The following is a 14,497-nucleotide window of genomic DNA, read 5'->3' on the forward strand; positions in this document are numbered from 1 at the left end:
CCGGTTGGTCTTTCATTCCTCACTGACCTATACTTACATTCAACTAGGAAGCTGCCATCATTAACACTCAATACTGAATCTTTCCAGCACTCAAAAAGCCTAGGTTATTCACTTGGCCTAAACCATGCACGCTAACTGTGCCACGCTGAGCAACGACCAGGAGACGCCTATGCTGAAAGCGTCTTCAGTATGACCGCGTCTATGAACAGAAATTGCCAGTACCCTCATTCTCTTGCTACCTTTGGAGATTGTCGCCGTAGCGTTGCTCCTGAACCTGAAATGACCAACTCGCTTGTAGCGTAGCAATTACAGTAGGAAAATGTTGGCCATTTTGCCCGAAGGCATAGGCACTTACAGCCATAGCAAGGCTTAGTGGGGCGCTTGAACTCCTCAGACGTCGTTGTAATTATGTAAGGGTGCGACATGGCTCGAAACAGCACGCAAGGCAAGTACTGCTTAGCAGAAGGAACAGCACCCTGTCAGCTATACCGTGCGTCTGATAAAGCTAGCGTCATGGGCGCCACCAGTGGCGCTGCAGGCGTCGCACCTCGACGCTGCCCGATATGATACTGAAGGGATCTCGTTGACAATAGTTACCGGCCAGTGAAATATTACTTACGTTAAGAGCACTGACGTTGGTACGTCAAACGGCATCACTATCAAAATTTGAGCCGTAATATAGTTTCGCAGTTTTCAATGACTTGCAATAAAATGCATGTACTGCCAGGAAATGTTTTATGACTGTTCATTGCGCTCTGCAATTGTTAAAATTCTGATGAATAAATTATTTAAGATCATTAAACTTGGTGAGAGAACCTTTGGCATTTCAGTGTTATAAATAATATCTAGCATGTCAAAGAATTTAAACAAACTTATTTCTGGGGTCTTCCGTGCCGACACCACGATCCGATTAGGAGATGCGTCGTATCTGGAGACACCGGATTAATTTCGACCACCTGGGGTTCTTTAACGTGCATCCAATGCACAGTACACGGGCGCTTTTCCATTTCGCCCCCACCCAAATGCGGCGGCCGCCGCCGGCATTCCTTCCTGCGAGCTCGTGCTTAGCTGAGCAACGCCATAACCACTAAGTAACCACCACTAAGAGACCACGACGGCTTCATCAAAAAATTCACACGGGCCACCACATCGACGCCGACGGCTCCAACGACCGCGAAAATTCGCCTGGAGTGTCCGTATAATTCCTATCGCAAAAAAAAGGATATCGTACTTGTATTTTTAATACCGGAGGTATATTCTAGTGCGTTGTCAAACGACTTTCAAAATTTATAATTTATTTATTAATTTCAATATTTCCTACATATTGCTAGTCCAGACATGGAGGCTGTAGCAGGTCATGGGAAAATAAATTGCATCAAAAAATGAATGACAAACTATTGTACACGTGTTCATACTGTAGCTAACAACAAAGTGTAGTCAAGCCTACAGCCAGAGGGTGAGCGGCAGCGTTTGCGTAGTGGCTATGGCGTTGCCCTACTAAGCCCAACTGCGCGGCTTCGAATCCCGACCTCGGCGGCCGCATCTCGATGGAAGTGAAATAGAAAACCACCCGTGTACCACGGACGGTCCAAAGTTATCCAGAGGCCCCCACTACGGCGTGCCTCATAACGAAATCGTTGTTTTGGTATGCAGAAACTTTTACACCCTCTTCAAATTTACAATTTTAAGAGGGTGTAGCCTTGCTGGGCCAATCCTTAACGAAGAAGAGTAATGCGAAACAGTACTACAGAAGCACAAGAGAACAACAAAAACGAACAGAAAAAAATCATGAGCCATTCCACTCTGTAAAGGTGGTTGACCAGCGAAGCTCTTTAGCACACGACACGGAGGTGACACATAATTTTGAACAAAGGTGCGAACTGAATTATTGTCTTGATGGGTGGTCATCGTGAAGAAAGGTACGCACACTCATTTGCTCTCTTGATCGGTGGTCATTATTTTACTCGCAACTGCAATCACATTCTTTGATAATGTCAAATCGATGCACGTACGCCCCTGTGTGGTCGGTTGGGCCAGATCGGTGCGGCATCGCAAGGGATATCTCTGCAACAAGGAACGCCATACCGCTCACTTTTCGGTACCGACACATCCACATTGAAATCACCGAGAACGACAACAGGGGTAGTGTCAGCGCCGCTATTTCACGCAAAGTGAGTAGCCATGAACCTTACGGGACTACGAGTCATTGCATTTTTTGCTTTCTTACGTCGGTATGAGCCATTGCTCACGAAGGTAATAGCCACTGATGATGACAGCTATCGAAATGCTGTTCTCTATGTTGTTTGCATGATTAGAAAGAATGTAAGCGCTGCTCTTTTCCCTTTGCTGAACGCTTGTAGCCTCTGTCTTACGGGGCTATGAGCCATGGCATTGTGTGCTTGCTTACAGGAGCGTGAATGCTTACGGGGGTATGAGGCATGGATTATGATAGCTTTTGTTCACGAAACACAAACATGCATGGAGCCTTAGCCATGTACAGCTTCCCTGTACAAAGTGCATCAAAACCAATTGAAAACAAAATGAGGTGTCTGTAGGCGATGATTAAAATCCCGATGCACAGTGATAGTTACTTTTCGAGGAGAGGAAGAAAATTGTGAAGTGAATAAATCATAATATTCTTGGGCAACGAATTCCAATCTGTGGTTGTCTGTGGAAAGAATGAATGCCTCAATGTGTCAGTGTGGAACCTACATTCAATTAAATGTATAGTTCTATTGTTTCGCCGTTCCGCGAAAGATACAAATGTAATGCTCGCTTTAAATGCCTACTTTATAAAGTAAATAAAAAGCCGCGACAAATATATTATAGAATTATTCGGTCCGTTTCCAACAAACCCACAAGGCGTCAAAGTACCTTAAACGAATCACTGAGATGAACTTTTAATCATGCTCAGCAAAGTCTGCACAGATCATGTTATTGTCCGCTGTCGGCGCTATTTGAGCGAACAGCTTCGCTCCCCGCTAAGGTCCTTCTGACGAGCACGGGTCAATGCCACCTTTTTCGCACGACGCCCCGCGATTGGCTCCGTGGTACGCCGCAAGTAGGGCGCGTATTTCAGAGAAAGGCAGAGCACGCTCAGCGGCGCACCCTGTTTTAAACGAGGAAGCAGACTTTACACTTCTCTCGAGTCGGTGAATTTCCTGGTTGCCCTTGACTTCGTCGCCATAAAAGAAGCAAGACGACGATGACAATAGTATATGACTGCGAGCCAATGACCACATTTCTTTTATTACTCCGGCGAAAAAACGCTGCAACGTTTTCCGTTAGACGGTAATGTCGCACAGTATTTCTGCAGCTCCTAAGAGGAAAGGACTGGGGAATACTGGCCGGTTACAAAGGCGGGACCGTTTGACACAGCGCCTCAAAGTGATAGTTGTCACGATGCGAGAACTGGAGAAGCTAGCCCACTCCCGTTCTGCAGCACGGCAAAGACAGTGGTCAGTCTGCGGCTGAGTGGAAACTGGCGCGCACACGCATACTCTCCCTCCTGCTATGTGACGTGGGACGCACACGCCAGAGAAAGAGAAAAATGCGAGCTTTAATGGTATGCTGCAGATGTTAGCCTGGCTGTTCGCCTGACATGCTACTACAGGTGCTGGGTGATGATTATGATATATACAGTGATCAACACTTAACATCAAATGCGCACACACACACACACACACACACACGCGCACACACACACACACACACGCACACGCACACGCACACGCACACGCACACACACACACACTATAAAAATATTTACAAAGTTTGCTTAAGGGTCGTCGCCCGCAAGATGTCAGCATCACTTTTGTGGCACTTAACGCACAGGTGGTGCTTTGCCATGGACAGAGAACGTGCCGCTGTTCCGAGCTTGAGTCGCGTTGCAGGCGTAGTGCCACCTTCAAAGACTCTGACGCGAAGCGCCAGCAGTCGCACAGAACATGTTGCAGGTCTTGAGGGGCATTACACTCAAAGCACATTGGCCAGTCTTCTAGTTGAATTTTGCATTTGGAGTAGTTCATGTAGGCCATGTTGAGTCTGATGCGTTGTAAGGATCTTTAGAGTCTTACCTGTTGAGGCCTCGCGGCATGTACAGGTCACACGATGGAATAATTGTATATAGGGGTCCCTACTGATGGCTTTCATCTGTCCAGAGGGATCGCAGGAGACACTAAGTGTGTGCAGATACCAGTGTCGCCGCGTCTTTTCTCGAGAAAGATATCTGAAACCTAATATTCTGCATTGATTTAAGCATTGCGAACGCACGCCTCTTTTAACATAAGTCCTGCACAAAGTTATGCGTGAGAAGTGGTCCATCCTTTTCTTTCAGAGCTCAAGTTTCCTTAAAATCAAAATGGTTGTCAGGCAGTAGCATGTGGGCACAATAAAGGAATGTGCAAGACTAAAATCTTGAAACTGACTAGAAAATTAAAAAAAATGCAAATATTAGGAGTTGTAGTTATAGACCTTGATATCAAAAGCGTAGCCGTTTGGGCGAGTTGGTATGTCATGGCTTTTAGGCTCGTAGTGCAGCTCAGAACAAGCAGAAAGGAAGGTGGAAGGGGTAACGCAGAACCCTGTTCTCCGTTCCTCTTAATTACCCCTTCCACCTACCTTTTTGCTTGTTCTTAGCTGCGCTACAAGCCTATAAAAACCTTGCCTATGTTTTCTCCTATTGACATGCACCTACAGTGATGACCTGAACAGTGTCACGTATTTAAAAATTCTCTTGCTCTGTCAATATCCAAAGCATAAGAATTTCGTTACAATACATCTGTGTATTATGCTGGTAATTTCGAAAAAGAATTTTTTCAGTGTTTTCAATCCTTGCAGGACGCCTGTATGTTTTTCTGTCGAAAGTGGCGCTGTGCCCATTCAACTACATTTTCCATTCAGACTGATCAAAATATGCACAAGGGATGTATTTTGGACAAAGAGCAGCACAAGGCACATGCCGGAAAATCTGTTGCAATCGCTTGTAATTGCTGGGGGTTAATTTACTGCATGTTTGCCAAGATTTTCCACATGTGTACAGCGTATTTCTAGCTGTAGGGAAATCGAGATAAAAAGATTGTTTTATGCTGTATATGTAGAATGGTGCTACTATGACCAGCGAAGTGCAGCTATGTACTGATATTAAATAAATTGTTGGACTATTGAACGCTTGAAAAATATTTTTTTTAACTTTTAGAATACTGTGCAGGCAGCATATGTAACGAGACATGTGCTTTGTATTCCCCATGGTCTAGTATAATGCGCACAGGTTGCATGTTTAAGCGACTGAGTATTTTAAGCTTTTTAGGATCTTTAAATGCTAAAAAAAATGTGAGCAGCTATGCGCCTGCATATAACACATTGTGCCCGCCACAAGTGATTAGGACTTGTGTTACGCACTTAAATATCCACACTCTCCTGCAAATGAGTTGCAGCTCGCAAACTTATTGGAATTGCTCACATTTTGTATATGTCACTAAAGTCACTAGTATAAATTATTGTCAATGACGTACATCATCCTCAAAATGTACTGTCATCACATGAATAAGCAGAAATATTGTTGAATGGATGTCTAATTTACTTTTCCGCTTGCAATATATTCATATAAATGAATAAATTTTACATTGGTTGGCGTGTTGTCTGGCATCACCAAGACTCCACATAAATCTTTTAATATACCCCTGTCACATGGTAGATTTATAGTCATTATCACCGGGCGCTGTAACATGGCGAACAGTTATGTCATTTGAAAATGATGACAACAACGATACTAGAAAGAGGGCCAAAAATAGCGTCCCTGCTGTGAATGCGGTTGAAACAACGCAACCAGGAAAGGCAGCTTAACCGAAGTGGCCGTGACTGGTGCGAAGAAGCATGACAGCCGAAGCCAAAGACCGCCTGTATTGAAAGTAACTTTTTGTAATTATGCACTTTGATGCAGTTAAACGTCATTAAAGTAATACTTATGTAATAAAATTGATAGGACAATAGTTATTTTTTGTTAAACATTAAAAAAGTATGCACTGCTTGCGAAGATGATCGGTAGGCTCCTGGCGTCGAGGATACACATTCGGTTCCAAAACGAATTCGAAAAATTTGGCGAACTCATTCGTTTGAAAATGCAATTTTCAGCGAACGTCAATAGATTTTCCCGTGTGACAGCAAACAAATCACATTATGAGCGAATGCAATTCACTGCAAATGACATTATATCTGCTGTGTGCCAGGGGTTTATATAATCTCCTGAATGAGTTGCTTTTATTTGGGAAGGTTGAAGCTGTGTAATTTAGATAATCAAATCAAGCTCTTAGCCATGTTTTATGCGTGGTGTGAAAAGGGGTATTAATTGGTACATTAACAAAACTGTGACATTCACAAACAGCGCATGCATTATATTTTGTTATTCATTTTACCAGTCGTCCCTACACAAGGTAATGCATGTAGTCTGCGCACACTTTATCTGCGTATCTAATAAGGTCATAGAAAAACCCGGATATGTGAACTATACGCTAGAATCTGCTAGGAAGAAAATGATGCTGCCAATATCATCATCATCATCATCATCATCATCATCAGCCTAGTTACGCCCACTGCAGGGCAAAGGCCTCTCCCATACTTCTCCAACTACCCCGGTCATGTACTAATTGTGGCCATGTTGTCCCTGCAAACGTCTTAATGTCATCTGCCCACCTAACTTTCTGCCGCCCCCTGCTACGCTTCCCTTCTCTTGGAATCCAGTCCGTAGCTCTTAGTGACCATCGGTTATCTTCCCTCCTCATTACATGTCCGGCCCATGCCCATTTCTTTTTCTTGATTTCAACTAAGATGTCGTTTACCCGCGTTTGTTGCCTCACCCAATCTGCTCTTTTCTTATCCCTTAACGTTACACCCATCATTCTTCTTTCCATAGCTCGTTGCGTCGTTCTCAATTTCAGCAGAACCCTTTTCGTAAGCCTCCAGGTTTCTGCCCCATATGTGAGTACTGGTAACACACAGCTGTTGTACACTTTCCTTTTGAGGGATAGTGGCAACCTACTGTTCATGATTTGAGAATGCCTGCCAAACGCACCCCAACCCATTCTTATTCTTCTGGTTATTTCAGTCTCATGATCCGGATCCGTGGTCATTACCTGCCCTAAGTAGATGTATTCCCTTACCACTTCCAGTGTTTCGCTACCTATCGTAAACTGCTGTTCTCTTCCGAGACTGTTAAACAGTACTTTAGTTTTCTGCAGATTAATTTTCAGACCCACCCTTCTGCTTTGCCTCTCCAGGTCAGTGAGCATGCATTGCAATTGGTCTCCTGAGTTACTAAGCAAGGCAATATCATCAGCGAATCGCAAGTTGCTACGGTATTCTCCATCAACTTTTATCCCCAATTCTTCCCACTCCAGGCCTCTGAATACCTCCTGTAAACATGCTGTGAATAGCATTGGAGATATCGTATCTCCCTGTCTGACGCCTTTCTTTATAGGGATTTTGTTGCTTTCTTTGTGGAGGACTACGGTGGCTGTGGAGCCGCTATAGATATCTTCCAGTATTTTTACATATGGCTCATCTACACCCTGATTCCGTAATGCCTCCATGACTGCTGAGGTTTGGACTGAATCAAACGCTTTCTCGTAATCAATGAAAGCTATATATAAGGGTTGGTTATATTCTGCACATTTCTCTATCACTTGATTGATAGTGTGAATATGGTCTATTGTTGAGTAGCCTTTACGGAATCCTGCCTGGTCCTTTGGTTGACAGAAGTCTAAGGTGTTCCTGATTCTATTTGCGATTACCTTAGTAAATACTTTGTAGGCAACGGACAGTAAGCTGATCGGTCTATAATTTTTCAAGTCTTTGGCGTCCCCTTTCTTATGGATTAGGATTATGTTAGCGTTCTTCCAAGATTCCGGTACGCTCGAGGTTATGAGGCATTGCGTATACAGGGTGGCCAGTTTCTCTAGAACAATCTGACCACCATCCTTCAACAAATCTGCTGTTACCTGATCCTCCCCAGCTGCCTTCCCCCTTTGCATAGCTCCTAAGGCTTTCTTTAATTCTTCTGGCGTTACCTGTGGGGTTTCGAATTCCTCTAGGCTATTCTCTCTTCCACTATCGTCGTGGGTGCCACTGGTACTGTATAAATCTCTATAGAACTCCTCAGCCACTTGAACTATCTCGTCCATATTAGTAACGATATTGCCGGCTTTGTCTCTTAACGCACACATCTGATTCTTGCCTATTCCTAGTTTCTTCTTCACTGTTTTTAGGCTTCCTCCGTTCGTGAGAGCCTGTTCAATTCTATCCATATTATAGTTTCTGATGTCCGCTGTCTTACGCTTGTTGATTAACTTAGAAAGTTCTGCCAGTTCTATTCTAGCTGTAGGATTAGAGGCTTTCATACATTGGCGTTTCTTGATCAGATCTTTCGTCTCCTGCGATAGCTTACTGGTTTCCTGTCTAACGGCGTTACCACCGACTTCTATTGCGCACTCCTTAATGATGCCCATGAGATTGTCGTTCATTGCTTCAACACTAAGGTCCTCTTCCTGAGTTAAAGCCGAATACCTGTTCTGTAGTTTGATCCGGAATTCCTCTAGTTTCCCTCTTACCGCTAACTCATTGATTGGCTTCTTGTGTACCAGTTTCTTTCGTTCCCTCCTCAAGTCTAGGCTAATTCGAGTTCTTACCATCCTGTGGTCACTGCAGCGTACCTTGCCGAGCACGTCTACATCTTGAATGATGCCAGGGTTCGCGCAGAGTATGAAGTCGATTTCATTTCTAGTCTCACCATTCGGGCTCCTCCACGTCCACTTTCGGCTAACCCGCTTGCGGAAAAAGGTATTCATTATACGCATATTATTCTGTTCTGCAAACTCTACTAATAATTCTCCTCTGCTATTCCTAGAGCCTATGCCATATTCCCCCACTGACTTGTCTCCAGCCTGCTTCTTGCCTACCCTGGCATTGAAGTCGCCCATCAGTATAGTGTATTTCGTTTTGACTTTACCCATCGCCGATTCTACGTCTTCATAAAAGCTTTCGACTTCCTGGTCATCATGACTAGATGTAGGAGCGTAGACCTGTACAACCTTCATTTTGTACCTCTTATTAAGTTTCACAACAAGACATGCCACCCTCTCGTTAATGCTATAGAATTCCTGTATGTTACCAGCTATTTCCTTATTAATCAGGAATCCGACTCCTAGTTCTCGTCTCTCCGCTAAGCCCCGGTAACACAGTACATGCCCGCTTTTTAGCACTGTATATGCTTCTTTTGTCCTCCTAACCTCACTGAGCCCTATTATATCCCATTTACTACCCTCTAATTCCTCCAATAACACTGCTAGACTCGCCTCACTAGATAGCGTTCTAACGTTAAACGTTGCCAGGTTCAGATTCCAATGGCGGCCTGTCCGGAGCCAGGTATTCTTAGCACCCTCTGCAGCGTCACAGATCTGTCCGCCGCCGTGGTCAGTTGCTTCGCGGCTGCTGGGGACTGAGGGCCGGGGTTCGATTGTTGTATTCATATAGGAGGTTGTGGCCAAGTACTGCACCAGGGTGGCCAATCCTGCTCTGGTGAGAGAGTGCGTTACCGGTTCTGGTCACCGGGATCAGGCCGCACTCCAGGCCTGTTTGTGCAATTTTCTCAACACACGGTTTTTTTTTTTGTATTTTCCGGTGGAGAATAGCGCGGCACCGGGATTTGAATCACGGTCCTCTTGCACTGGAGACGGATACTCTACCGTCCCCGTAGGAGTTAAATTAAAAATTAATTTATGGGGTTTTACGTGACAAAACCACTTTCTGATTATGCACGCCGTAGTGGAGGACTCCGAAAATTTCGACCACCTGGGGTTCTTTAACGTGCACCTAATTCTAAGTACACGGGTGTTTTCGCATTTCGCCCCCATCGAAATGCGGCCGTCGTGGTCGGGGTCCGATCCCGCGACCTCGTGCTCAGCAGTCTAACACCATAACCACTGAGCAACCACGGCGGGTCCCGCAGGAGTTGTACGCCTCATTTAACCTACAGTGGTGCCCTACTTGGTCAGTCAAGGTGGACCAATCTGAGCTGGGTTATACCGCATGGATGGCACTCGGCTAGAGAACCTGGCATTTATGACCTGCACATGTGAGTGTGAGGCCATACATATTTGAAGATATATATCTTTCTTTTCTTTTTTTTTTTTAGGAGGGTTCCCGTACAGTGATAAAATAAAGGCAAAGACATTAAAAGAAAGAAAAAAAAAAAGAAAAAGGGGCGGAAAAAAAAAGGAACATAACAGGTGATTTGAACTCGTGACCCTTCGATGTTGCCCGGAAAGATAGCTCAGTCGGTTGGTTCGTCAGGCCCCAGGCTAGTTTCAAGCGCCGCAGCTCCTGCTCCGAGCCTCACACTTACGTGGAAAGAGACTCATGTTGTCCGCGGTAGTCGGTTATTATTATAACTCTAATAATAATTGTAAATATTCATCTCATCTATGGGATCTAATGCGCGCGCTGTTTCTTTGTCTCTGCGTGTAGTACAGTTAAGAGAGCCAGTTTAAGGGCGGAGAAGAAGAAAGAAGAGAAAAGCAAATCAATAATTCAACTTGTACTAGATCATTCCTTCATTGTTTGTTGTCATTATAAATGCTATGTGTTTTAAATTAGGCTAAGGCTCTGTAAAAATAGGCTGTGTGCTTTATGCGAGATATGTACTAGTACTTCTCACTATCTTGCGTTCTTTACTGTTTGATTTTAACGCTGCTTGCCATGCGGTGCGATACGCATTTGTTGAAGTTTATGTATACTATTGCAAAGCATTGGTTTTCACTTATCAAGTAGTAGGTATATAGCTTCTGCTAGGAAACCCTTGACCAATCATTACGGTGAAATTACCCTGAAACGCTTTCTTTTGACTTGAGATTTCTGTACCTTGTTTTCATCCCAATGTGTTCAGTTTCAATAATGGTGCTTACCTATGCTGACATCTTATAAGCACAAATGAGATTATTATTGTGTTAGTATGACATATGTGTTCGAAATCTGGCAGGCAGCTAGTGTGATTCATCCTAAGGCAAGGGTGGGAAGCATTCTGCTCCTTGGAATGCTGTGTCGAGGCCGGGACGCCGACATATTGTTGGGCCATTGATGAATTTATTAATGAGCCAAGTCAATTCTAAGAGCTAGCTTTTTTCTCTTTCTTTCTCTTAGTAGTGCTCGAGGCACATACAACAGCTTAAGCTTTTTTTCGTACCATTATACTATAATTTTCAATTTCACCGCCACATACCTCCGGAAGTGGCCTGTACTTGAAGATATACCACTTTTTAGATAGCACTACCGCTAATAGTTGGATGCTCTCGTATTGTCACTTCATATTATTTTTTTAGCTCTATTCGAATACAAGAAATAAACAAATCCTTGACTACCCATCTTGCATCCTTCAGAACGAAAATCAAGGCCCTGAATTGACAAGCAACACGCTCCAAACGGCCAAGTGCCAACTGCATTGTACAATTAAAAGGGCTGCATAGCAACCATGCACCTTAAAGTCATCCAAACTTTTCCAGATTTCAAGGCACGTAAAATTTTTTCAATGTTTATTATTTGCAATTACTATATCATATTTGTTTACATCGCGGAAACAAACCTGTAACATTCCGGATTGATAATTATGCAGGCACATTTAATTTTAAGCGCTTTCTTGGCATAATTCCGTGTAAAACAATTCAATGCTCAAGAGGGTTGACGTCGCGACACCAAAATCCTTATGAGTGGTGTTTGCACCACTCCACAAACGGTATTAACAGCACTAAACATGATGATTTTAGAGTGAAGCTGTTAGTGTCTAGTTGGTCGGTATTTTTCTTCTCCGCGTGCACGATCTTACTCACACAAAGACAAATGGCAGCTGGATGGTTCCGTGTTTGAGTTTCCGCGTAACAGAATTATGTTTTTGGTATGTTCTAATAACAATCCGATGCCATAATGTCTGCAGATTGTGCGTTAGTCGTATTTGACGAATTTTCTGGCACATTTTGCTTTGAGAAATTCAATTAGTTCAATAAAGAACTAGCGCTAGGCGGTGGGCCTATAAGAAAGAAGATGTATGCTGCGCTCACGGCTCCGACACCTATTTAAATTAGGGATGTTCGATTATTCGAGTTCCGAATTCGAATCGAATAATATCTAACCGAATAATTCAATTTGATTTTCGAATTGCTAGTATTCGAAGTTTCGAATAATTCAACAGGACGAATATCTAAAACGCGACAAAGGCCAATGGTGCAACTTGGTGAGGGTGGTGTGGTTAAAGCTAATGCTAATGTCGTTATAGTAGGCTTTTCGTTAAAACTTCCACTGGTATCCGGGTTCAAAAGCGAGCGCATGTTTATATTAAAGGAAATTGCGCCATTTTCGCGCGTAAAAAAACACGAGAAAACTGTCAAGCCCTTCGCAAGTTCGCTTCTGAAACGAAGGCACGGACTTTTGCGTAGTTCGATCGCGTATCCCGCAAGCGCCGCAAAACACTTTTGCACAAACATCTTCCTTCACATCCTGTCTTAACAACCGCCCTTGCGCGCTGATATTGGGTTGCACCTGGGATCAGGAAGCAACATGGCTCATCTGCTCACAGCACATCGAAGCTTGCGGAAAGGGCGCGTTCCTCCTCTCACATTCGTCTAGCTGCGGCGGACGGGCGGACGCACCCCTAGTAGCCGCGTCGATTTCTGCATCTTTCCAGAGATTGCGCGGGAGTCAGCTGTCTCGGCGGCTACCAGGCCAAGCGAGCCGCTCGAGCCAGAGGGGGCCCTCAAAAAGGGGCTCCGTTTGTTCCCCTTCCTCACCGGAGAGGGTGAGGGGGCGTACTCTCGGCACGTTTTGGTAATTGTGTGTATTTTTTTTTCGGTGTGCGTGCTCTGTCGAGGCAATCCGTTGGCGCCGTGATATCGCGCTGTAATTTGAAGGCAGCAGCGCACGCTCGGGTAAGCGGTCGTTTGTGACAGCAACTGTCAGTGGCCGTGGCCTCCGCGATCAGCTACGGCGGCGCGCCGTTGCTCAGGCCGTCCCATTCGGCGCGTAGCGCAGCAGAGAACTGTAATTATGCTAACTCCGTAACACGCCGCGAGGTGGCGACCTTAGCCCAAGGCTCAAGCGGCGCTCGCCTGGCCGGCACTGCCTGCGATTTCAGTGGCGACATCAACCCTGTTGGCACGTTTTCACGCAGAAGGACAGTGAATACGAAGTCAATTTCTTTCGACTCCTTCTTGCAGCTACAAAGAAGTTGAGGTACGTTGTTAAACAGTTACGGATTGCTTTTGCATGCAGCTTTAGTGGTCGTCTAAAAGCCGACTGGGGCAACCGAGGCTTTTACCACGCAACATTTCGTCCAGGTTGCATGCCATCGTGCTGAATGTTTTTTTTTTTTTTTTGTTGCAAAAGTTGCCGCGCTGTATGACAAAACTCAGGTATGCTTTTTGTGCCTTTCACTCGATATTTAAAGTACTGGGCAGCTACTTTACAGCGAAGCTCTCTCTGGCTCGAACAACATAATTAATTACGATAAGCACTCGTGCATTGTTTATACGCCACCACGAGAGTCAGAAGTTCTGAGCTCTGCTTTTTTGCTCTTGAAGCGAGAACTTTTTGCTGGGCTTTGTTTTGCTATGTTGCATGTGTTCCTGGTAGGTGCGAGTGGTTTCGTGTAGCTAATGTGGTCCCGCAATTAAAGTATTTGCTGTGTGATGAAAACTGCATCGGTTCTCCGTCATGAGCTTCGCACCACAATTCTACCTGCTTCTGTATTTTTCAGATAAATGTACTGCTGCGTACCTTTCTGCCACTGTGACAGGAAAAAAAAAAACTTGGAATAAGTTTTCACGAATTTCCCGCGAATGATGATCGCCGCCAAGCATGGCTGAAGGCCATATCAAGAAAAGATTTTGTCCCAAATGACAAGTCTGCTAGCAGTGTCGTCTGCAACCTTCACTTTTTAGATTCGGATTATACTTTGGGGTCCACAAAGCTGCGGCGCCTGAAACGGGATGCTGTTCCGAGCGTTTTCGCGGGTTACCCAAGCTACATGCAGCCACAACAGCCACAAAAAAGACTTAAGTTGGAGCAATTGACGCAGAATTCTACTCCAAACCAAGAAAGGGCATAAAATTTATCGAGCGGCCCTGATGAAGCTGCTGGTTCAGCCTGTGGTCGCGAAAAAAGCACAGGCCATTCGGCAACTTCTGCCTGCTTGTTTCCTGTAGTGTATGAAGATAGCCTGATTCATGCAACCTTGTTAGGAGATGAAGAAGCAAGTCCTAAAGGTGCAGGATATGAGAAACCAAGTGCACAAGATGCAGTCGGTGCATTACAGCAGTCTAGTGGGGCATTGATTGCGCAACGAAACTACCGATGACCTTCTTCCGCGCAAGCAGTCGGATTCAAGGAATATAAACCGAATGAGAGTGCAATTGTTCAGGAAAGCAGATGCTATCGTGAGACTGCAGCGAGAAAACAGCCG

This window comes from Dermacentor andersoni, chromosome 1, assembly GCF_023375885.2.
Source record: "Dermacentor andersoni chromosome 1, qqDerAnde1_hic_scaffold, whole genome shotgun sequence".
NCBI classification, from domain to species: domain Eukaryota; kingdom Metazoa; phylum Arthropoda; class Arachnida; order Ixodida; family Ixodidae; genus Dermacentor; species Dermacentor andersoni.